Source organism: Lissotriton helveticus, chromosome 9 (assembly GCF_964261635.1).
Source record: "Lissotriton helveticus chromosome 9, aLisHel1.1, whole genome shotgun sequence".
Taxonomy (NCBI): domain Eukaryota; kingdom Metazoa; phylum Chordata; class Amphibia; order Caudata; family Salamandridae; genus Lissotriton; species Lissotriton helveticus.
In genome coordinates this window covers 350,479,098-350,504,050 of record NC_136070.1, presented here as the reverse complement: position 1 = coordinate 350,504,050, position 24,953 = coordinate 350,479,098, and the positions used below count along the sequence as shown (strand labels likewise).

The 24,953-nt window shown below is 49.6% G+C and overlaps 1 protein-coding gene across 1 annotated transcript in view; it reads right to left on the bottom strand.

The window, feature by feature from the left end:
• Positions 1–24,953, bottom strand: part of BTBD7 (BTB domain containing 7) — a 464,036-nt gene that overhangs the window by 102,913 nt on the left and 336,170 nt on the right. The gene's annotated exons all lie outside the window — the stretch shown is intronic.

Here is a 24,953-nt window from a genome sequence, read left to right as displayed (position 1 = left end):
TTGCCTAAAGGATAAGCCGGACTGCTTCTGCCAAGCTACCAAGGGGGTGAGCAGGGGTTATCTTGGCGTGTGACTCGCTTGCCCTGACTAGAGTGGTGGTTTCTGCCTGGCTTTGGCGCAAGCCTCAGCCAACCAGAAATCCCATTTCTAACAAAGTGGAAGAACCTGGAAAGTCCATCTGCATTGGCATGGGCAGTCCCTGGTTGGTGTTCCACTTCAAAGTCCATTCCCTGTAGGGAGATGGACCATCTCAGTAGTTTGGGATTTTCCCCTTTCATCTGCATTAGCCATCTGAGAGGTCTATGGTCAGTTTGAATTAGGAAGTGAGTTCCAAACAAGTAGGGCCTCAACTTCTTCAGGGACCAAACCACAGCAAAGGCCTCCCTCTCAATGGCACTCAAACGTTGCTCTCTGGGGACTAGCCTCCTGCTTATAAAAGCAACAGGTTGGTCTTGGCCTTCCTCATTGATCTGGGATAGGACCGCTCCTAACCCTAGCTCTGAGGCATCAGTCTGCACTATGAACTGCTTGGAGTAGTCTGGTGCTTTTAGAATGGGTGCTCAGCACATTGCTTCTTTAAGGGTGTCAAAAGCCATTTGGCAGCTAACAGTCCAGTTTACTTTCTTGGGCATTTTCTTGGAGGTGAGTTCTGTGAGGGGAGTCAATGGACCCATATCCCTTCACAAACCTCCTGTAGTACCCAATCAAGCCAAGGAATGCCCTGACTTGGGTCTGGGTTGTTGGAGCTGCCCAGTCCATGATACTCTGGATCTTGGGTTGGACCTGGCCTCCACCAACAAGGTGGCCCAAGTACACCACAGTGCCCTGCCCTATCTGGCATTTGGATGCCTTGATAGTCTGTCCTGCAGATTGCAGGGCTTTTAGAACCTTCTCAAGGTGGATCAGGTTATCCTGCCCGGTGGAGCTAAAGACAGCATTATCGTCAAGATAAGCTGCACTAAAGGACTCCAACCCAGTCAGGACTTGGTTCACCAACCTCTGGAAGGTGGCAGGGGCATTCTTTAACCCAAAAGGCATTACAGTAAACTGATAGTGCCCATCAGGGGTGGAGAATGCGGTTTTGTCTTTGGCTCCTGGGGCCATGCCAATCTGCCAGTACCCTACAGTTAAGTCAAAGGTACTGAGAAATTTGGCTGCCCCCAATTTATCTATCAACTCATCAGCTCTTGGAATGGGGTGAGCATCTGTCTTGGTGACAGAGTTGAGCCCTCTATAGTCCACACAGAACCTCATCTCTCTTTCCACCCTGTTGATGAGGCTTGGGGACCAGAACCACTGGGCTAGACCAGGGGCTCTCAGAGGGTTCAATAACCCCAAGCTCCAGCATCTTGCGGACTTCAGCTTTGATGCTCTCCTTGACTTGGTCTGATTGTCGATAGATTTTGTTTTTGACAGGGTGACTGACACCAGTGTCCACATCATGGGTACACCAGTTGGTCAGACATGGGGTCAGGCAAAAGAGGCTAGCAAATTGCTGCAAGACTTGCTTGCAGTCAGCCTGCTGTTGGGTAGAAAGGGTGTCTGAAATGACCACTCCATCCACTGACATCTTTTGGGCTGTAAGAGAGGTTATCAGGGAGAGGTTCACTCTCTGCTTCCTGTTCCTCATCAGTCACCATCAGCATGGTGATGTCAGCCCTGTCATTGTAGAGTTTATGGCGGTTCACAGTGATAACCCTTTTGGGTGTCCTGATTGTGCCCAGGTCCAGTAGGTAAGTGACCCCACTCTTTCTCCAGGATAGGGTAAGGACTACTCCATCTGTCTTGGAGAGCCCTTGGTGCCACTGGCTCCAAGACCCACACCTGTTGCCCAGGTTGAAATTCAACCATGGCAGCTTTTTGGTCATATCGCTGCTTCTGAAGCTCCTGGCTGGCCTCAAGATTCTTGGATGCCTTTTCCATATACTCAGCCATTCTGGACCTCAGGCCAAAAACGTAGTCCACAATGTCTTGCTTGGGTTCTTGGAGAGGCCTCTCCCAAACCTCTTTCACAAGACAAAGTGGTCCCCTTACAGTATGACCAAACAGAAGTTCAAAGGGTGAAAATCCCACTCCTTTCTGTGGCACTTCCCTATAAGCGAAAAGCAGGATGGCAACAGGACATCCCATCTCCTTTTGAGTTTTTCAGGGAGTCCCATAATCATACCTTTCAAAGTCTTGTTAAATCTCTCAACAAGGCCATTGGTTTGTAGGTGGTATGGGGTAGTAAACTTGTACTGCACATCACACTCCTTCCACATGTGTTTCAGGTAAGCAGACATGAAGTTAGAACCTCTGTCTGAAATCACCTCCTTAGGAAACCCTACCCTGATTAAGACACCAAGGAGGGGTTCGGCTACTGCAGGAGCTGTAGCAACCCTAAGGGGAATTGCTTCAGGGTACCTAGTAGCATGATCCACTACTACTAGAATGAATTTGTTCCGTGAGGCTGTGGGAGGTTCAAGTTTCCCCCAAATGTCCACACCTACCCTTTCAAAAGGTACCCCCACCACTGGCAGTGGTATTAGGGGGGCCTTTGGGTGGCCACCTGTCTTGGCACTGGCCTGATGGGTAACACAGGAACTCACAAACTCCTTCACCTTTTGGTGCATCTGGGGCCAGTAGAAGTGACTAACTAGTATTTCCCAAGTTTTGTTCTGCCCCAGATGTCCAGCTAGGAGGATGTCATGAGCTAAAGTTAGGAGGAACTCCCTGTACTTCTGTGGTACTACCACCCTCCTGGTAGCTCCAGGAGTGGGGTTTCTTGCCTCAGCAAACAGTAATCCCTCTTCCCAATAAGCTCTGTGGGTACCACCGACACCTCCCTGTGCTTCTGAAACAGCTTGCTGCCTCAGGCTTTCAGGAGTAAGGAAGTCTCGCTGGCCCTGGCACAGCTCTTCCCTAGTGGGTCCCCCTGGGCCCAGGAGTCCAACCTGGTAAGGCTTAAGCTCCATGGGCTCAGTTCCCTCTAGGGTTTCCAAGTCCTCTCCCTGAGGAGAGAGGTCCTGAGAGGCTTGCTGTGTAGAAGCTGGTCCCCCAGTCTTCTTGTTTTGTCTCTTGGTTGGGCCATACTTTCAGGCTCCAAACCTACTTGTACACCCTTCTTTTTTCACTGTGCTCTGGTTTGCACACACACCAGTCTAGGGATACCCAGCATGGCTGCATGGGTTACTTGCTCAACCTCAGCCCAGGCTGAGGTATCCAGGTCATTTCCAAGCAGACAGACAGCTGGCAATTGTGGAGAGACCACTACCAGTTTGAGGCCAGTAACCTCCCCCCAACCTAATGTCACCAGAGCCATAGGGCGTTGGGTGGTAATGCTGTCAGCATTGGTGACTGGGTAGGTTTTCCCAATCAAGTATTGCTCTGGGGAAACCAGCATATATTTCACCATGGTGATACTGGCACCTGTATCCCTCAGGGCTTCTACTCTAGTTCCATTAATGGAGGGGTATTGAAAATACTTCTTACAGTTGGGTGGCCAACCAGCTACATTGGCAAACTCCCCTTCCCCCAAGGAGACTAGGCTAGCTTGAGTATTCCCAGATTTGCTCTGGGCACTTCTCTGATCCCATTTGTAGACGTACTGTCCCAGGAGTAGCTGTATGGGTGCCTTAGGGGCATTTTTGTGGGGGCAGTTTCGGTCTACAGTTAAATGTCCCAACATCTTACAGTTGTTACAATAGGCCTTGTTGGGATCAAAGTTCTTCCCCCTATAAGGCTGAGGCACATAGGGAGTAGTTTGGGACCCACCCCACTGTACAGGTTTTTGGGGCCCTTTGGAAGACTCAGACTTTTTATCTTGGGGGTTCTCAACACCTTTCCCCTGGGGAGGTTTTGTAACCACCTTCTTTTGGTCACCCGCAGTGGCTGTCCTCGTCACCCTAGTCTTGACCCAATGGTATGCCAGCTTTCCCCAATTGTTGGGGGGAAATTAGACCTAGGTCTACCAAATGCTGATGCAACTTTTCATTTGTGCAATTACTCAAAGTGTGTTCCTTCATAAACAAATTGTAAAGTCCAGAAAAGTCATGCACGTTGTGTCCAGTTAACCAACCATCTAGTGTCTTTACTGAGTAGTCTACAAAATCTATCCAGGATTGGGTCTGGGTTTTTTGAGCCCCTGAACGTAATTCTGTACTCCTCAGTAGTGAGTCCAAATCCCTCAATCAGAGTCTTCTTCATGAGGTTATAGGACCCTGCATCTGGCGCAGAGAGGGTCAGAGCCTGTCTCTGCAGTTACCAGAGAACATTTCCCATAGGAGTGCCCCCAGAGAGGTTTCTTTAGCTGTCTGATATCACAAGCCCTCTCACAGGCTGTGAACCATTTGGTGATGTCATCACCTTCCTCAAATTTAGGGACAATCCCTTTGGGGATTTTAGGATTATAAGATTGCTCTCTGTCCTTGTTATTGGTATTGCTGCCACCAGAGATGGGGGTTAGGCCCATCTCTTTTCTTACTTTTTCTAGAGCCAGGAGCCTGGTCTCTAGGTCTAATCTCCTGGCCAACTATAAAGTCGTCCTCTGCACTGGGGATACCCCAATGGGTTCTCTGGGGACCAGTCGGTCTGTGTGGTTCCTAGGCTTCCAAAGGTTGACTATTGGAATCAAGGGTACAGGGACCCCTTCTTCCCTAAGGAGGGGGGGCATTATCCTCCCCCTGTTCCCTCACTTCTTCCTCTGTGTGGGTGTCACCCTGCTCAGAGGGGTGGTCTTTTGCATACTCAGCCAGGAGCTCCTGGAGCTCTTGTTTGGTTGGATGCAGACCTACAGTTATGTGTTTAGCTTTGCATAGGGCCCTCATTTCCTTGAAGTCCAAGTGCAAGTAAGGTGTGAGGTTGAGCTCCTCCACCAGGTTGTGTTATCTTCACTAACAGCTGGGGCACTTTGAGTCATTATAACCTGATAGTTCTAACCCTCTACCCCAGCTTGTAGTGACTTATTTTTCAGAAATTCTAATGAGACTTAAGCAAGGCCCTACCAGAGGTTTAGTATTTTTGGAAAAGGCCAATTTCAGAATTCTAAAGGTAATTTGAGTTCTGTGGTGTGATCAGATGGTAACCAAGTAGTCCAATAAATGCAAGTTTGTATCCCACCGCTGCCACCAATGTGAAAAAGTGGCTCTATATAGAAGGAAGTACAGTGTGTATAGAGTCCACCAACCCCACAGGTATAACAGAGGTTAAAGTCAGAACTGACCTTACTCTCCAACGTGGTAGCTTGGTCGAGCTGTAAGGCAGTACCAGAGGACAGTGTAAAGCATTTGATGTACACACTCAGTCAGCAAAAGGTTTCACACACTTAAGGACTGAACTCCAGGCCAATTATTTGTATATCCAGAGATATGGTTGTTTTATTTTTAGAACCAAAATGTAGAAAAAATATACTTTTCACATTACGAGTACTCTCATGTAAATACTTTGCAGAGGAGCAATAAGTTTGTATACACATTAATCACAGCTTAGCTAATAAGCAATACAGTTCTAAAACACACTCTAGCATTGAGCTCAATAGGTTTTCATAGGAAAGTACAGTTGATTACTTTACGGATTACTTTGGTAGTCCCAGGACTAGATCTTGGGTTCAGTCCTGGGGTCTAAGCTGAAACCAGATTAGCAAAAACGTTTTAGTCACAGTGATGATTTTTCCTGAATATAAAGCGGTTTTAAAAGTTCACACTTAGAAACTTTTCGAGGTGATTCTCACAATGTTATTCAATGGGAGGAAATTCAGGTTACAGGTAAAGTACGATTGTGTTACTTTTGTAACCCAGCACTAGTCTCCTAGGGCCAGCACTGGGGGCATAACTCAAAACAGGCAGGTAATTGCGTTTCAGTATTTCGTATGATTTTTAAAGAGTATTTACAGTTTTCAAAAGTAGACACTTAGAAGAATTTTCATAGAAAAGCAGACAATGTGTTCCTATGGATAAAATACAGGTTACTAGTAAACCCGCTAGGGATTGCTTTTGCGGTTCAGTACTGGCCTGAAAGGTACAGTACTGGCTTCTCTCCTGATCACAGGTGAGTATTTTCGAATTCGGACTTTGGCTGAATTTATAGGAACATTTTCAGTTTTGAAAACTTCACACTTCGAAAATTTTCGAGTCAAAAATGGGTCAATGTTGTCCAATGGCAGGTAAGTGGATTACCGGTTTCCAGGTGAGTACTTGGCTGGTGAAGTTAGGGTTCTGGGCATAGACTCCGGGGTCCCCCAGGGTCAGGTGAGTACAGTTGGTTCAGTCCCAGCGGCGCAGGGGCGGCCGAGTGCAGAGGTAGGTAGGCCCAATGTTATTCAATGAGGCAAAGGGGGCCTTCGGTTGGTGGCTGCTGGCTAGCAGGCCACGCGGCTCTGGGAGCTGGGCTCCTGGTCACTTGCTCTGGGCAAGGGGGGGAAGTAGGATAGGGCAAAGAGGTCACAGCCAGCGGCTCTCGGGCGGCTGGGTGCAGGGTGCTTTTGAGCCGTCGGGCGCTCAATGTTATCCAATGAGGATCTTGAAAAAGGAACAAAGGCTGCAGGCTCGGTGACGGTGACTCTCTAGGGGCCACCAGCACTTCGAGAGGTAAGTTGGGATGTCGGAGCACAGGTAGGTACCCCAAAGGGAGGCAGAGGGGGCTGTAGGGCGCCGGGTGCAGGGGTGTCTTTGGGTGTCGGAAAACCTTACCCTCGACTGGTCGCGGTTGGGGTGGCCCCTGGTTCTGAGTCTGCAGGCGTCGGCTAGTTCATCGAGGAGGGTCTTTGGGCACTGGACTTCGGGTCCCAGTCGCCGGGGGGACGTCCTCGTGGTCTTGGTTCGGGTTGGCCCGGCCCGGGCTCGGCTGGTGCAGAGGGGGTTGGTCCGGAGCTTCCTGGTGGGCACCAGGTGGGTTGTTGCAGCAGAGCCTCTGCTGATGGGAGTCCCAATCGTCAAGAGGGTCAAGGCAGGCAGGTCCTCTGGGTGTCCCAAGGTTGCTGTCCGCGGAGGTCGCCGGGTTTAGGCAGGAGCAGGTTCCAGGATCAACAGGCCGGTAGGGCTGGGGCCAAGTCAGTTGTTGTTGTCCTGTTAGCAGCTGCGCGGTGGGTCGTCTTCTTCTTGATCTTTCTTCTTTTTTGATATCGGGATCTGAGGAAGGAAGGTTCAGGGAGCCCCTAAATACTAAATTTAGGGGCGTTACAGGTAGGGCAAGGGCAGGGACCAATGGGTCCCTGTCCTGAGGTGAGCACACCCCCTAGCCTAGCCTGCTCCTCTCCTGTGGGAGGGGGGGCAGGAGCCTAGCTGGGATTGGGGGGTAGAGTTGGCACCGGTTGGCACCCCCCCCCCTTCCTGACGTAGTTTTTCCCGCCAGTCTTCCCGCCAGAATGGGGGTAGGACTGGTGGGGGGCTGGTTGCTGGGTACAGCAAATGGTCTGGGGAAGCTCTCAGAGGCGGAATGCCTTTGAAGCTTCACCCTGTCCATCCTGGGGGAGGAGAAATAGCACCTCACCCAGGATGTGCCTTGTTGCAGACCCAGGAGAGTGGGGGCTCTCCACCCAGGGGTCCATCAACATGTCTGCTGGGTGGCAGCCTCTGCAGCCCAGACGTGGATTGTAGGTTCAGGTTTTTGGAGGGCATCTCTAAGATGCCCTCTCGTGCATCATACATTAAATCCCACATTGGCATCAGTGCAGGTTTAATGTGCTGAGAAGTTTGGTACCAAACTTGTCAGTCTTCAGTGAAGCCATTATGGTGCTGTGGAGTTCGTGAATGACAACCTCCAAGCACCATATACTCTTAAATGGAAACACTGCACTTACAGTGCCCAGGAATGGCCCAGGGTACTGTAGGGGCACATGGCTCACGCACCGGGGCCCACACCTCTGGCATAGGGCACCCAGCTAGAGGTGTGACTGAAGTATGCCAGGGCAGTGGGTTCTGTGGGCATTGCACACAGTGTGCCATGTCGACTCTTGCTTAAGTTCTGTACTTAGGCACTCAGCCTGCAAAGGCAGTGTGTGGGAGCCAGGGTACAGGGCCCATGAGGGTGGCACAATAAGAGCTGCAGCCCTCAGGGGTCTTCTCTGGTCACCATGCCCTGGGTACCTAGATTACCATTTACTAGGGGCTGACAGGGGCCAGAGATGCCAATTGGGTATTTTGTTTTAGCATAGCTTTTCTTTGTGGGGAAGGAACACAGGCCCTGGGTACCTGATTGGCAGGGACCCACGGCACACTCAGTCAAAGTACATCAGCAGTTCAGTAAAACGTGGGGGCATACCAAGGCAAGAAAGATGGCACTTTCTCACACAACCCCTCCTTCCCCCCACCCCCACCCCAAACGATAGGTGATGAGACTAACCTTGCCCTGCGGAGTCTTCATTCTCTAAGTGGAAGAACCTGGAAAGTCCATCTGCGTTGGCATGGGCAGTCCCTGGTCGGTGTTACACTTCAAAGTCCATACCCTGTAGGGAGATGGACCATATCAGTAGTTTTGGATTATCCCCTTTCATCTGTATTAGCCATCTGAGAGGTCTGTGGTCCATTTGAACCAGGAAGTGAGTCCCAAACAGGTAGGGCCTCAAGTTCAGGGACCAAACCAGAGCAAAGGCCTCCCTCTCGATGGCACTCCAACGCTGCTCTCTGGGGAGTAGCCTCCTGCTTATAAAAGCAACAGGTTGGTCATGGCCTTCCTCATTGATCTGGGAGAGGACTGCTCCTATCCCCAGCTCTGAGGCATCAGCCTGCACTATGAAGTGCTTGGAGTAGTCTGGTGCTTTTGGAATGGGTGCTGAGCACATTGCTTCTTTCAGGGTGTCAAAAGCCTTTTGGCAGCTAACAGTCCAGTTCACTTTCTTGGGCATTTTATTGGAGATGAGTTCTGTGAGGGGAGTCACAATAGACCCATATCCCTTCACAACCTTTCTGTAATATCCAGTCAAGCCAAGGAATGCCCTGACTTGAGTCTGGGTGGTTGGAGCTGCCCAGTCCAGGATGCTCTGGATCTTGGCCTGTAATGGTTGGACCTGGCCTCCACCAACAAGGTGGCCCAAGTACACCACAGTGCCCTGCCCTATTTGGCATTTGGATGCCTTGATAGTCAGTCCTGCAGATTGCTGGGCTTGCAGAACCTTCCCAAGGTGGATCAGGTGATCCTGCCAGGTGGAGCTAAAGACAGCAATATCATCAAGATAGGCTGCACTGAAGGAGTCCAACCCAGTCAGGACTTGGTTCACCAACCTCTGGAAGGTGGCAGGAGCATTCTTTAACCCACAAGGCATCACAGTAAACTGATAGTGCCCATCAGGGGTAGAGAATGCTGTTTTCTCTTTGGCTCCTGGGGCCATGTCAATTTGCTGATACCCTGCAGTCAAGTCAAAGGTGCTTCTAAATTTGGCTACCTCTAGTTTGTCTATCAACTCATCTGCTCTTGGAATGGGGTGAACATCTGTCTTGGTGACAGAGTTGAGCCCTCTATAGTCCACACTTAACCTCATCTCTCTCTTTCCACCCTATTGATGAGGTTTGGGGACTAGTACCACTGGGCTGGCCGAGGGGCTCTCAGAGGGTTCAATCACCCCTAGCTCCAGCATCTTGCTGACTTCAGCTTTGATGCTTTCCTTGACTTGGTCTGATCGTCGATAGATTTTGTTTTTGACAGGGTTACTGTCACCAGTGTCCACATCATGGGTACACCAGCTGGTCAGACCAGGGGTCAAGGACTAGATTCTAGCAAACTGCTGCAAGACCTGCTTGCAGTCAGCCTGCTGTTGGGGGGTGAGGGTGTCTGAAAGGACTACTCCATCCACTGACCCATCTTTTGGGCTGATAGAGAGGAGATCAGGGAAAGGTTCACTCTCTGCTTCCTGTTCCTCATCAGTCACCATCAGCATGGTGAGGTTAGCCCTGTCATGGTAGGGCTTGAGGCGGTTCACATGGATAACCCTTTTGGGTGTCCTGCTGGTGCCCAGGTCCACTAAGTAAGTGACCTCGCTCTTTTTCTCCAGGATAGGGTAAGGGCCACTCCATCTGTCTTGGAGAGCCCTTGATGCCACTGGCTCCAAAACCCACACCTGTTGCCCAGGTTGAAATTCAACCATGGCAGCTTTTTGGTCATACCAGTGCTTCTGCAGATCCTGGCTGGCCTCAAGATTTTTGGATGCCTTATCCATGTCCTCTGCCATTCTGGACCTTAGGCCAAGCACATAGTCCACAATGTCCTGTTTGGGTTCTTGGAGAGGCCTCTTCCAACCGTCCTTCACAAGACAAAGTGGTCCCCTTACAGGATGACCAAACAGAAGTTCAAAGGGTAAAAACCCCACTCCCTTCTGTGGCACTTCCCTATAAGCGAAAAGCAGGCATGGCAACAGGACATCCCATCACCTTTTGAGTTTTTCAGGGAGTCCCATGATCATACCTTTCAATGTCTTGTTGAACCTTTCTACAAGATGATTGGTTTGTAGGTGGTATGGGGTAGTGAACTTGTACTGCACCCCACACTCCTTCCACATGTGTTTCAGGTAAGCAGATATGAAGATGGTACCTCTGTCGGTAACCACCTCCTTAGGAAACCCTACCCTGGTGAAGACACCTAGGAGGGCCTTGTCTACTCCAGGAGCTGTAGTCACCCTAAGGGGAATTGCCTCAGGGTACCTAGTAGCATGAGCCACTACTACTAGAATGAATTTGTTCCCTGAGGCTGTGGGAGGTTCTAGGACCCACAATGTCCACACCTACCCTTTCAAAGGGCACCCCCACCACTGGCAGTGGTATCAGGGGGGGCTTTGGCTTGCCACCGGTCTTGCCACTGGCCTGACAGGTAGCACAGGAGCTCACAAACTCCTTCACTTTTTGGTTCATCTGGGGCCAGTAAAAGTGGCTAACCAACCTTTCCCAAGTTTTGGTTTGCCCCAGGTGTCCAGCTAGGAGGATGCCATGAGCCAAAGTTAGGAGGAACTCTCTGTACTTCTGTGGCACTACCACTCTCCTGGTAGCTCCAGGATTGGGGTTTCGTGCCTCAGCATACAGTAATCCCTCTTCCCAATAAGCTCTGTGGGAACCACTGAAATCTCCCTTTGCTTCTGTAGCTGCTTGCTGCCTCACGCTTTCAAGAGTGGGGCAGTCTCGCTGGCCCTGTCACAGCCCTTCCCTAGTGGGCCCCCTGGGCCCAGGAGACCAGCCTGGTAAGGCTCAAGCTCCATAGGCTCAGTTCCCTCTAGGGTTTCCAAGTCCTCTCCCTGAGGAGAGGGGTCCTGGGAGGCTGGCTGTGTAGAAGCTGGTTCCCCAGTCTCCTTGATTTTTCTCTTGGTTGGTTGGGCCATACTTTCAGGCTCCAAACCCACTTGTTCACCCTTCTTTTTGCTCTGTGCTCTGTTTTGGACACACACCATTCTAGGGATACCCGGCATGGCTGCATGGGTTACTTGCTCAACTTCAGCCCAGGCTGAAGACTCCAGGTCATTTCCAAGCAGACAGTCAGCTGGCAATTGTGGTGAGACCACTACCAGTTTCAGGCCAGTAACCCCCCCCCATCCTAATGTTACCATAGATAGGGGGCGTTGTGTGGTAATGCTGTCAGCATTGGTGACTGGGTAAGTTTTCCCAACCAGGTATTGCTCTGGGGAAACCAGCTTCTCCCTTACCATAGTGATGCTGGCACCTGTATACCTCAGGACTTTTACTCTTGTTCCATTTATGGAGGGGTATTGCATATATTTGTTACAGTTGGTTGGCCACCCAGCCACACTGGCAACCTCCATATTCCCCAAGCAGACTAGACTAGCTTGAGTGTATTCCCAGATTTGCTCTGGGCACTCCTCTGATCCCATCTGTAGATTTACTGTCCCTGGAGAAGCTGGAATGGGTGCCTTAGGGGCTTTGTTGTAGGGGCAGTTCTTTTCTACAGTTAAATGTCCCAACTTCTTACAGTTGTTACAATAGGCCTTGTTAGGATCAAAGTTTCTTCCCCTATAGGGCTGAGGCACATAGGGAGTAGATTGGGACCCACCCCCCTGAACAGGTTTTTGGGGCCCTTTGGAAGACATAGACTTTTTATCTTGGGGGTTCTCACCACCTTTCCCCTGGGGAGGTTTTGTAACCACCTTCTTTTGGTCACCCGCAGTGGCTGTCCTTGTCACCCTAGTCTTGACCCAGTGGTCTGCCTTCTTTCCCACTTCTTGGGGAGAAATTAGACCTAGGTCTACAAAATGCTGATGTAACTTTTCATTCGTGCAATTACTCAAAAGGTGTTCCTTCATAAACAAATTATACCATCCAGTAAAGTCATGCACATTGTGTACAGTTAACCAACCATCCAGTGGCTTTACTGAGTAGTCTACAAAATCTATCCAGGATTGGGTCTGGGTTTTGTGAGCCCCCCCTGAACCTAATTCTGTACTCCTCAGTAGTGAGTCCAAATCCCTCAATCAGAGTTTTCTTCATGAGGTCATAAGGCCCTGCATCTGGCCCGAGAGGGTCAGAAGCTTGTCTCTGCAGTTACCAGAGAACAGTTCCCACAGGAGTGCCCCCCCCCCCCAAGAGAGGTTTCTTTAATCTTCTGATATCACAAGCCCTCTCAAAGGCTATGAACCACTTGGTGATCTCATCACCTTCCTCAAATTTAGGGACAATCCCTTTGGTGATTTTAGGATCATATGATTGCTCTTTATCCTTATTATTGGTATTGCTGCCACCAGAGATTGGGGCTACCCCATCTCTTTCCTTTCTTTTTCGAGAGCCAGGAGTCTGGACTCTAGATCTAATCTCTTGGCCAACTTTGCTAAAAAGTTGTCCTCTTCATTGGGGGACTCCCCAATGTGTTCTCTGGGGCCTAGTCCACCTGTGTGGTTCCCAAGCTCCCAGAAGTTGACTCTTGGAGTAAAGGGTACGGGGATCCTTTCCTCCCTAGAAACGGAGGGGGGGTTGTCATTATCCTCCTCCTCTTCTTCCTCCTCCTCTGACCTGGTGTCACCCTGTTCAGAGGGGTGGCCTTTTGCATACTCACCCAGGAGCTCCTGGAGCCCTTGTTTGGTTGGATGCAGGCCCATGAATATATATTTTAAGTTTGCATAGGGACCTCAATTCCTTGAAATTCAAGTGCAAGTAAGGTGTGAGGACGAGCTCCTCAACCAGGTCCATGTTATCTCCACTAATAGCTGGGTTCTGTTGAGACATTCTAACCTGACAGTTCTCACTCTCTACGCTAACTATAGTGACTTATTTTTCTAAAATTCTAATGGGACTTAAGCAAGGCCCTACCAGACTTAGTATTTTGGAAAAAACAATTTCAGAATTCTAAAAGCAATTCATGAGTGCTGTCGTGTGATCAGATGGTAACCAAGTAGTCCAACAAATGCACGTTTGTATCCCACAGCTGTTCCACCAATGTGAGAAAGTGGCTCTATATATACAGGAACAAAAAAAGGTAAAATGTAAATTGATACTTGTATAGCGCACTACTCACCCCCAAGGGTCTCAAGGCGCTTGCACGAATACCGCTGTGGAACCCATCCTGGATTTCCCTGTGAGGTGTCCACTTCTGGGCACCCCCAAGGTGGAGGCCAGGCATCCTTAGCGGTGTGGGGGCCCTTGTGGAGATTAAGCAAGCTATTGCCCAGAGTTGCAGAGTGGGGCTCCATTATTGGAATAGGCACCGAGGCGAGAATTATCAGGTCCGTGGAATTTTGAGCCCAAGACCCGCCGAGGCGGGGAATTGAACCCTGGTCCCGGGCTAGACCTCCGCTTCAGGGGCTGCCGCTCTAACCATTGAGCCACACTTCTCCAGTGTGTATAGAGCCCACAATCCCCAGAGGTATAACAGAGCTTAAAGCCAGGTGTTACCTTACTCTCTAAAGTGGTAGCTTGGTCGAGCAGTAAGGCAGTACCAGAGGACAGTGTAAAGCATTTGTTGTACACATTCAGTCAGCAAAAGGTTTCACACACAAGGACTGAACTCCAGGCCAATTGTTTTTATATCAAAATATATAGTTTTATTTTTAGAACCAACAGGTATCAAAATACACTTTTCTCAATATGGGTGATCTCAGATGAATACTTTGCAGAAAGGCAATAAACTTTGTAAGCACAATAGGTACCGGGGTTACAGTAGGCAACACAATTCTAAACACAATTTAACATTGAGCTCAATGGGCTTTTCTACATAAATGCAGTTGATTACTTTATAGATTACTTTTGTAATCCCAGGACTGGATCCTAGATTCAGTCTTAGAGACTAATCTGAAACAGTTTAGTAAAAACGTTTTGGTTATTGCAATGATTTTTAAAGAATAAAAAGGTATTTTAAAAGTTGACAAACTTTTCAATGAAAAACTGGCAATGTTATCCTATGGCAGGAAATTCAAGTCGCAGGTTAAGTAGGTTCTCGTTACTTTTGTAATCCAGTACTGGGCTCCTAGGTCCAGCACTGGGAACTCTACCCAAGACAGGTAAGCAATTACGTGTCAGTAGTTGTTACGATATTTGAAGAATATTTGTAATTTTCAAAAGTAGACAGAAGAATTTTCAGCAAAAAGCAGTCAATGGTTTCCTATGGGAGAAAATTCAGTTATGGGCAAGTACGGTTAAAATTACTTTTGTAGGTCAGTACTGGGCTGAAAGGGACAAGCTCCTCTCCTGATACTAGGTGAGTATTTCACAATTTGTTACTCAGATGATTTTATAGGAAAATTTCAGAGTTTCAAAACTTCACACTTATAAGATTTTTCAAGTCAAACCAGTCAATGTTATCCACCGGCAGGTAAGTGAGTTACCGGTTTCCAGGTGAATATTCGAATGGTGAAGTTAAGGTTCTGAACATAGACTCAGGGGTCCCCCAGGGTCAGGTAGGTACAGTTGGTACACCCTCAGCGGCACAGGGGAAACCAGGTGCAGAGGTAGGTAGGCCCAATGTTATCCAATGGAGGGGAGGGGGCCTTCGGTTGATGGCTGCAGGTAAGCAGGCCAAGCGGCTGGGGGAGCTGAGCTCCTGGTCACTTACTCTGGGCAAGTGGGGAAGTAGTGTAGGGTAGTAGTTGCACTTTCTGCGGCACTCAGGCGGCTGGGTGCCGGGTGCTTTTGAGCCATCGGGCGCCCAATGTTATTCAATAGAAAAGGTAAAAAGGGAACAAAGGCTGCAGACTCGAGGATGGTGATTCTCCACCACTTCGAGAGGTAAGTTGGGATCTTGGAGAAGAGGTATGTACCCCAAAGGAAGGCACAGGGGGCTGCAGGGAGCCAGGTGCAGGGGTGTCTTTTGGTGTCTGGAATCTTATCCACGGCTGGCCGCGGTTGGGGGCGTGGGGGGTCTCTGGTTATGAGGCTGCAGGCATCGTCTGGGTCATCGAGGAGGATCTTTGGGCACTGGACTTCGGGTCCCAGTCGCCGGGGGGACGTCCTCATGGTCTTGGATCACTCTGACACGGGCCGGGCAGGTTCAGAGTGGGTTGGTCTTGTGCTTCCTGGCTGGCACAAGGAGTAGGGTTGTTGAAGCAGAGCCTCTGCTTATGGGCGTCCCAGTCTTTAAGGGGGTCAAGGCAGGCAGGTCCTCCGGTTGTCCCAAGGTTGCTGTCCGCAGGAGTCGCCGGGATTAGGCAGGAGCAGGTTCCAGGATCAACAGGCCGGTAGGGCTGGGGTAAAGTCAGTTGGTGTTGTCCTGTGGGTAGCTGCTGCACGGCGGGTGGTCTTTATCTTCCTTATTCTTTTCAGGATCTGAGGAAGGAAGGTTCAGGGTGCCCCTAAATACTAAATTTAGGGGTGTTACAGGTAGGGTAAGGGTAGGGACCAATATGTCCCTGTCCTGGGGTGGGTATACCCCCTAGCCTGCTTCTCTCCTGTGGGAGGGGGGCAGGAGCCTAGCTGGGATTGGGCAGGGCTCCCCATCTTCAAGATGGCCCTAGCTCGGGGTCGTGCTTCACCTTGCCTCTCCCACCTGAGGGGTGGGGTTGGCACAGGCTGGCACATCCCCCTTTCTGATGTAGGGTTTCCCGTCAGTCTTCCTGCCAGAATGGGGGTCAGAACTGGCGGGGGCCAGTTGCGGAGTACAGCAAGTGGTCTGGAGAAGCTCAAAAAGGCGGAATGCCTTTGAATCTTCCCCTGCCCATCCTGGAGGAGGAGGCTTGGCATCACGTCCCAGGATGTGCATTGTTGCAGGCCCAGGAGAGTGGGGGCTCTCCACCCAGGGGTCCAGCAACATGTCTGCTGTGTGGCAGCCTAGGCAGCCACTCAGACAAGACGTGGATTGTCTGTTAGGTTTCAGGGGGCATCTCTAAGATGCCCTCTGTAGTGCATTTTACATTAAATCCCACACTGGCATCAGTGTGGGTTTAATGTGCCGAGAAGTTTGATATCAAACTTGTCAGCCTTCAGAGCCCAGGAATGGTACTGTAGGGGCACAGGGCTCATGCACCTGTGCCCACACCACTGGCATAGGGCACCCTGCTAGAGGGGTGGCTGATGTGTGCCAAGGCAGTGGGTTTGTGGGCATGGCACAAAGGGATGTGTGCCATGTCGACTGTTGAGTTCTGTACCTAGGAACTCACCCTGCCAAGGCAGTGTGTGTGTGTGTGTCAGGGTACAGTAGCCCTAAGGGTGGCACAATAAGTGCTGCAGCTCTTACGGGTCTTCTCTGGTCACAATGCCCTGGGTACCTCGGGTACCATTTACTAGGGGTAGACATGTGGCCAGAGATGCCAATTGGGTTTAGGCTTTAGTACAGTTTTTAAGGAAGGAACACAGGCCCTGGGTCCCTGATTGGCAGGGACCCAGGGCACACCAAGGGAAAGTGCATCAGGTATCAAGCAAAAAGTGAGGGGGTACTGCAACAGAAACTCACTTTCTCACACTGGGCCTCCAGGGAAAAAACACATTCTGGTGGGCAAAGGCAGACTTTGAGGGATATAACCATATACTACATGTTGGAGAGCACTCCTATGCATCAGGCATCCCTGGGGGTATAAACTGGCGCTCAAAAATAGAAGAAGCAATTTACAGACACAGAGGATGCCTAAACAAACATGAAAATATGGGGGCCTTGGTGGGATTATTTTCAACTGTTCACAACATAAGAACCCGTGTTGAGGTAATTGTGAAAAGGCATCACAAGAAACAAATCTTAGAAATAAAGCCAAAATTAAGTTTGAATGACAGACCGAATACTCAGAAGGGCTCACCATTTACATGGTAATTAAAAAGATGAAAAAAAAACATACATGCACCATGGTTCTCCTGGACTGTAAGGCAGTCTACTTCCTAGTCAAGCCATCTAGATGTGTACCTCAGTAAAGTTTTGAGGAGGAACAGTGAGGACATACAGTGACACATGGAGAGGGGGATGAGAAATACACACTTGGGAGTGGATCAAATCACAGCAAATATATTTTGGTTTGTGAGGGGAACTGCCCAATCAGTCTCCCCTTGCACAACATGCCATTACATTCATTAACACAAAGTGGAAAAAATTGCCAGGCTTGTGCAAAAAACAAATGTATTTGTGCCTTATAAAAATAAAACATTACCAATTTCTCAGCAAATAAGAACAAAACAGGTCATCAGGTTTCTCAAAGAACAGACCGAGTAACACTTTCTATATGCTCAATTCACCACCCTTCACAGTGCACCTGTAGGGTTCCAGCCACTAGTAATCTTTTCCACTTGCCTCACCCACCATTCTCCACAGTGCACCAGTAGATCCCAGCCATTGGCTAGTAACTCATCCCTCTACCATGGACAATAGTGTATCCTTCCTCCCCTTCTGTACTTCAAACCGGCCTACCTCTGCAGTAATGTAACAGTTTCTTAACTGTCGGTGTAGTTTTTCAGCTTGAAGACATTTCTGTATTCACATGCTCTGCATTAACAGGCCATCTAGTGGTTGGGTCCGAAATTCTTTGCAAAACTTTGTCCTTCTACTATTTGTTTTATTTTGGTGTTGGTGGGCGTTGACGTACCTCCATTTGGTGTCCCCTGTGACGTAGTCGTGCTTCCTCCGAAGATCCCACCTCATGACGCCATCTTCAGATTCTTTGTTTTCTCCGCATCTTCTTGGTGGAGGATGGTGGGTTCACTTGTGAATCCAGAAAATTCCTCAAGCTGCAAAACTACACTGACAGGTAAGAAACTTTACATTTTGCAGCATAAATCTTTCTTGATTCAAATGCTGTGCATAGATTTTGTAGCAGTTTGTTACTATACCAGTGGCTGAGTTGAAGATGAGCGTGGATTTGAAAACAGATGTTGTAAGACCTTTTGTCCTACTTGTGCTCCCTTATTCATTTGAATATTTACACAATAGTATTTGGTGAACGTTTGCACTGATGACCAACTTACTGCCATAAAGATGTATTGTAGTGGAGAACTTGGAGTACTTGGCAGAAAAGCAATGGTTGCCCCCCCTTGTCCTCATTGACTGTGCGCCAGCAGGGTTTTGAAACCTCTTTTCTGCATTGTTGTGGCACAAGTGAATAGTTTGTGCTATCCATCTTGGAATTTTTTTCTTTATATCCAGTTTTCCCCAGAAACTGTCTGCAAATGATACTAAGATGCTTTGTTTTCCTGTCAGCCTTTGTCCTTTCAATGTAGTACATTAATGCCCGTCTTGCATCTAGAGTGTGCAATATTCTTTCTGAATGAGTCTTTGGATTTTCAAAGAAGCTTGGTGAACTTGAAAGTAAGGTTCCTGTATCGTGAGTGCTTGTAATTCACAAACGCTGTGCAGTGACGCTATAGTCACCAAGAAGGCAGTCTTGTGTGAGCGCATTTGTAATGTTACCTTATGTAATGGTTAAAAGGGTGTCTTCCTTAATTGTGAACACAAATACTTAGGTTCCATGCGGCAGCTGGCATCCTCTTTGGGGCTGCAATTTCTTTTTGCCTCAGCAAAGAGCGGTTGATGACCGGTGACATGAAGGGACTTCTCTCAATGTGACCCCTTGTGTGTGCCACTATTACTGCTAAATGTACCTTTAAAGATGATCAGGTCAGCTTACACTCTAGGTGTTTTAAAGTACTTTAGCACTGTCTTCTCCCTGGAAATCCTTTTTAATAATCCTCGTTTCCTGCACCATAGTGAGTATATTTTCCATTTAGCTATTCAACACTTTCAACTTGTTGCTCTTCTAGCTTCTCTAGCCATTGTCTTTTCCGGCAACTACAGATGTTCAAATTCAAAGCCTTCAGGCACCATGCTGCCAGGCTTTAAGACTTTGGTTCTGGGTGGAGCAACCTTCCTTCTTGCATTGAGAGCAGATTGTGCCTTCTTGGTAGTTTGTGAATATTCTCTGGTCAAAGGTTCATGAGCTCAGAGAATCACGTTTGTCTTGCCCAGTGTGGTGCAAATAGTATTAGGGTCACACTGCTGATTTTGCATTTGCTGATCACCTTGTGAAGAAATGCGTTACTTACCTGTAACAGCAGTTATCCAGTATTGGTGTCTTTCATAGATTCACATGCCTGAATCATTCCCCGTCGTCGAGACGGGAGCCTCCGGTATATAGAAAAGTAATGTCCTATAGACATACATAAAGAAAAATAGGCCTAAGGGCCTCACCTTAGTAGCCTATCCTCGTCCTTATGCAAAAAGGACCAAACTCTTAGAGCCAGCCAATCAGCTACCACCTCCCTCTAGAACCTTCCCTGCAGGAGCCTCAGTCTCTCAGATTTTCGTACACACCAAGCTAGGTAGGCGTAATATATGTTAGAGAGCGAGATGAGACCTTCCAGGGGAGGCGGGAGGGTTGCATGTGAATCTATGAAAGACACCAATACTGGATAACTGCTGTTACAGGTAAGTAACGCATTTCTTATCCAGTATTAGGGGTGTCTTTCATAGATTCACATGCCTGAATCAGAGTAGTTAGCAATATATTATGCACATTTCTGATGCAATGATGCCATATAATCAGTTAGAAAATACAGTTAGTATCATGCGACTGTACGCATTAGCATACATCAACATAACCAAATAGAAGAGATGTGCATACCAGGATGGCGGGATGTAGGAAGGCTCACCTCACTGGAATAGATGTCGAAGCACCGCCTGACCCACTGCTGCGTCCTGCAGAAGCTCAACATCCAGGCAATAGTGTCTGGCGAACGTATGCGGTGACTTCCACGACGCTGCTCTGCATATGTCCAGAATCGGCACTCCAGCGAACAGCGCTGCTGATGTGGACATTGCTCTTGTGGAATGTGCATGAACCGTGGCATTCAACGGCCGGCCGGCCTGTTCATGGCAGAATGCTATCGCCGAAGAGATCCACCTGGAGATACTCTGTTTCGTTAGAGGTAGACCAAGCCTTGGTCTACTATAGGCCACAAGAAGTTGTGACGACTTCCTGAAGTCTTTCGTCTTGTCCAAGTAAAACTTTATACACCTTTTAAGGTCTAAGGAGTGTAATGTCCTTTCTGCTGCAGTGGTAGGGTTTGCAAAGAAGGAACGGAGAACCACCGGTTCATTGAGGTGAAAGTCTGAAGGCACTTTTGGTATGAACTTGGGATTCATCCTCAGCACCACTGTCTTGTTTAAATTGCATAAATGGTTCCTGAATGGATAGAGCTTGTAACTCGCTAACTCTCCTGGCGGATGTTAGAGCGAGTAGAAGAGCCACCTTCCATGAGATGTACTTGATGGGTGCTCGATGAATGGGCTCGAAAGGGTGCCTCATAAGTTGGGTGAGGACCAAATTTAGCTGCCATGTAGGTGGAATCCTTCTAGGTCTTGGGTACGACCTGTATAGGCCTTTGAGGAACTGTTTGATAAGTCTGCTGGACCAAAGCGAAGGGGCCTTCGAGGACCTAGTGTATCGAGAAATCGAAGCCAAATGAACCTTTATAGATGCATGCGCCAACCCTGACTCCGCCAGGTGTAGAAGGTATGGCAATATCTGTACTGGAGTAACCTGGAGAGGTGACAGTCCGTGTTCCACACACCATAAGCAAAACCGTTTCCACTTGAGAGAGTACGTTCTGTTGGTACTGTCCGCTCTTGCTTTCGCTAGGACCTCCCTGCATTCTTGTGGGATGTCTAGATGACCGAATTCTCTGTGCTCAGGAGCCAGGCTGATAATCTGAGCGATTGTAGGTTCGGGTGTTGGATCTGTCCGTTGGACTTAGTCAGCAGGGTCGGGTGCTGTCTCAGACGAATCGGAGTTCTGATGGAGAGGCGATGAAGGTCCGAGAACCAGTGCTGCCTCGGCCAGAACGGGGCAATCAGGATCAGGGTACAAGGCTCCGCCTTCATCTTCCTGAGGACCCTGGGAATCATCGGGAATGGGGGAAAAGCGTACGCAAATAGGCTGAACCAACCGATGGAAAGGGCATTTCCGAGTGACCGTGGTTGGGGACGCCAACTTGCGTAGTTTGGGCATTTGGCGTTCTACCTGGTGGCAAACAGGTCGATTCTTGGGGTTCCCCATTGTGAGAATACCCGATCCAGCGTACCTTGGTCGAGCTCCCATTCGTGGGTGAGAGACGTCTGTCTGCTGAGTGCGTCTGCAATGGTATTGTCCTTGCCCGGGACATAGTCCACTTTGAGCGTGATCCCCTGGAGCACTAGCCAGTTCCAGATTCCTTGCGATTCGCGTGATAGAGTGAGCGAACGCGTCCCTCCCTGTTTGTTCAGGTAGTGCATCGTCGTGGTGTTGTCCGTCCTGACGAGCACCTGGGAGTTTTGGATACGTGGCAAAAAGGCCTTCAGTGCCAGGAACACCGCTCGCAGTTCCAGAAGGTTTATGTGGAATTGCCTCTCCTGCTCTGTCCATTTGCCGCTTATTTGGAGGTCCTGGAGGACCGCTCCCCATCCTTCCAGGGATGCATCCGTGGTGATCACCAAAGGTGCTGCTGGAAGAAGGAAGGGTAGGCCTGCCGACAGATTCCTGTGGTTCATCCACCATTGCAGGGTCTTGGACATTTGTGGTGTTATTCTCACTGTGTCCTCGAAAGAACCCGTACTCTGAGTCCATTGGCATGCGAGGGCTTCTTGCAATGGGCGCATCCTGAGGCGGCAGTGCGGGATGAGGAGTATACAGGACGACATCATGCCCAGTAGTGATTTGAAAGTTCGAACTCTTATGGTCTTTCTTGAAGCCACAGCCGTGGCCAGAGATACGATCTTGTGTTTCCGTTCCTTGGAAGGAAATGCTTTTGCGCATTCCGTGTTCAAGGTCGCCCCCAAGAAGGAGATGGTCCTGGTTGGGGTCATGCAGGATTTCTCGAGATTGAGAGTTAATCCCAGCTGCAGAAAGAGATTGGTGCAGGCGTTGGAGGAGGAGGTTGCGCCTGTCGCTGAGGGAGCTTTCACCAGCCAGTCGTCGAGGTAAGGGAAGACCTGGTGACCCATTTGACGTAGGAAGGCTGCCACAGGAGAAAGGCACTTCGTGAAAATCCGCGGGGCGGATTTGAGGCCGAATGGCAGTACTTTGAATTGGTAGTGGCGTCCTGCCACCTTGAATCTTAGGAATTTTCTGTGCCCTTTGAGTATCGGGATGTGGTAGTAGGCATCCTGGAGATCTAGGGATGTCATGAAATCTCCTCTTTCTAGGATGCCTAGTATTTCCTGGATCGTCACCATCCTGAACGACTGACTCTTTAGGAAAGAGTTGAGGGCTCTGAGATCCAGAATGGGCCTCCACTTTTTCCCTTTCTTGCGAATAAGAAAGAAGCGGGAATAGAATCCCTGTCCTCTTTGAGACGATGGGACCATCTCGATCGCTCCCTTCTTCAACATCGCAGATATTTCCAGGAGCAACGGCCGTAGATGTTTGTGTGGCAGTTTGCGTGGCGGTGTTGGAGGTGGGATGGAGGTGAATTCCAGGGAATGGTCGAATCTTATCAATTGTAGGACCCACCGATCTGTGGTTATGAGATGCCAATTTTGTAGGAAATGGGTCAACTTCCCTCCAATTTTTAATGAGGGATATTGCTGCTGGACTGGCTGGAGTAATCGGTCACTGGCATCCGCCAGTGCCTCTCCTCTGGTTCTTCCCTCGGAAGTTTGATCTTCCGTACGAAGTTTGGCGACTCTGCTGTTGCTTCTGTGGATACTGCGATTTATTTTGGTAGGAATATGAGGATCTATTCTGGAAGGACCCCCTGTAGGAGGGTTGACCTCTGGACCGGTTACCCCGAAAGGACTGGTTTCTAGCCTGTAGCGTACCCAGTGCTCTAGCCGTATCGGTGTCTTTTTTGATGGTCTGGAGCGCTTCATCAATTGTGGCTCCGAAAAGATGTTGTCCGTCGAAGGGCATGTCCAGCACCTTTGTTTGTACTTCTTGTCTAAATGAAGTAGCCTTAAGCCAGCCCTGGCGCCGCAGGACCGCTGCTCCAGCTAATTGACGAAAGCCAGTCATGGCTCCGTCTATGGCACAATCTATGATCTCCGCTGCCGAGGCTTGTCCTTCCGAGAGCAGAGCCTTGACCTCTTCCTGCACTGTATCTGGTAGTTCCGCCAAATAAGGGACTATGTCTTCCCACAGTTGGCGATTATAACGTCCCAACAGGGCTATAGAGTTGGCAACTTTGATAGTCATGGCTGACGTAGTGGTGAACCTTTTCCCGATGGTATCCAACTTTCTTCCCTCCTTGTCCGGTGGGGCTGACAAGGGAGAGGAAGGGTTGCGGGAATTCTTCTGAGCTGCCTGGGTCACCATCGAATCTGGCTTTGGGTGCCCATTGAAACAAACTGCCGCTTTGGTGGGAGCTTTGTATTTCTTGTCCAGGCGTGGGATCACTGCAGGTATGGAGGCCGGCGTGGCCATCAGTTTCTTTCCCTGCTCCCAGAGAAATTCAATAATTGGAATGGATTTCGTGATCTTTTTAGTTTGTTCCTTAAAGTCATATAAGAAACATTCTGTTTCCGTCGTTTCCATTTCCATGTGAAAACGCTTTGCTGCCCGTTCCACTATCTTATGGAAACCGCCAATGACCACTGGCGGAGAGTCCGACTGGCGCGGTTGGGGTGAAGCTGGGGAGGGTGCGACATACTCCTCGTCGTCGTCCTGATCCGTGCGATCCTCATGGACTTCGCCCTCTTCCATCTCCTCAGCTTCCTCATCTGAGGACTCCACCACCTGAGGCGAGACTGCCTCATGGTAGGCCTGCGGAGGTGGTCGCGTCTGTCGTGGGGCTGCCGGTGGAGCAGAGGTAGCCGGCGTCGGGCCCCTATCCTCAGTAGCCTGCGCTTCCGGGAAACGTTGCTTGTAGTCCTGGATGAGATGTTTAAGGTCATCCACGATGGAAGAAGGAAGGCACACCATTGGGGTCACTTCCGTCCGTACATGAGCTTGGAAAGAGTGTTCCTGGTAGGCCAGCTCCTCCTGTTCCTCATCAGTGCTTTGGCATTTGACATGAAGGTCTGAAATGGACATAGCCTGAGTTGTAGGTTCCTCTTCCGATTCTTCGCTCTGGAGAATGTCAGAAGGTAAGTGGCTTTGTACTTTGCTCGGGGATGTAGTTTCTGGCGTGATTAGGCTTTTAGGCACCTTGCGCGGTAGTGTCGGCGGTGGTAATGTCCATGACGACGGTTCTACCAGTTTGGACTTCTTCCATGGTTCCGCGTTGTCCCGGGTCGTAGACGACCCTCCCGCCGACGGTCTCGTCGTCGACGGCATGTCCTCCGTCGTCAGCTCAACCGACGAGATTTTCGTTGTCGACGACATCCTAGTCGTCGACGCGCTCGTCGACGATTCGTTCTTCGTCGACGATTCATTCCTCGTCGACGTCTTCTTCGTCGACTGTCTCGGCACCGATTCTTCCGTTGACGGCGGGCTTCTCGTCGACGCCGTCGACGTCCCTGTCTTCATCGCCGATGGGATCCTCGTCGACGGTGTCGTCGTCGACGGCCCCGATTTCGTCGTCGATGGGATCTTCGTCGACGGGGTCGTCGTAGACGGACCCGATTTCATCGCCGAAGGTGTTTTCGTCGACGACAGCTTTGGCAGTATGACCGATGGTATGGGTCTACCCGCCGACGACGATGATGGAGTCGTCGTCGTCGAGGCGAGGACTGAC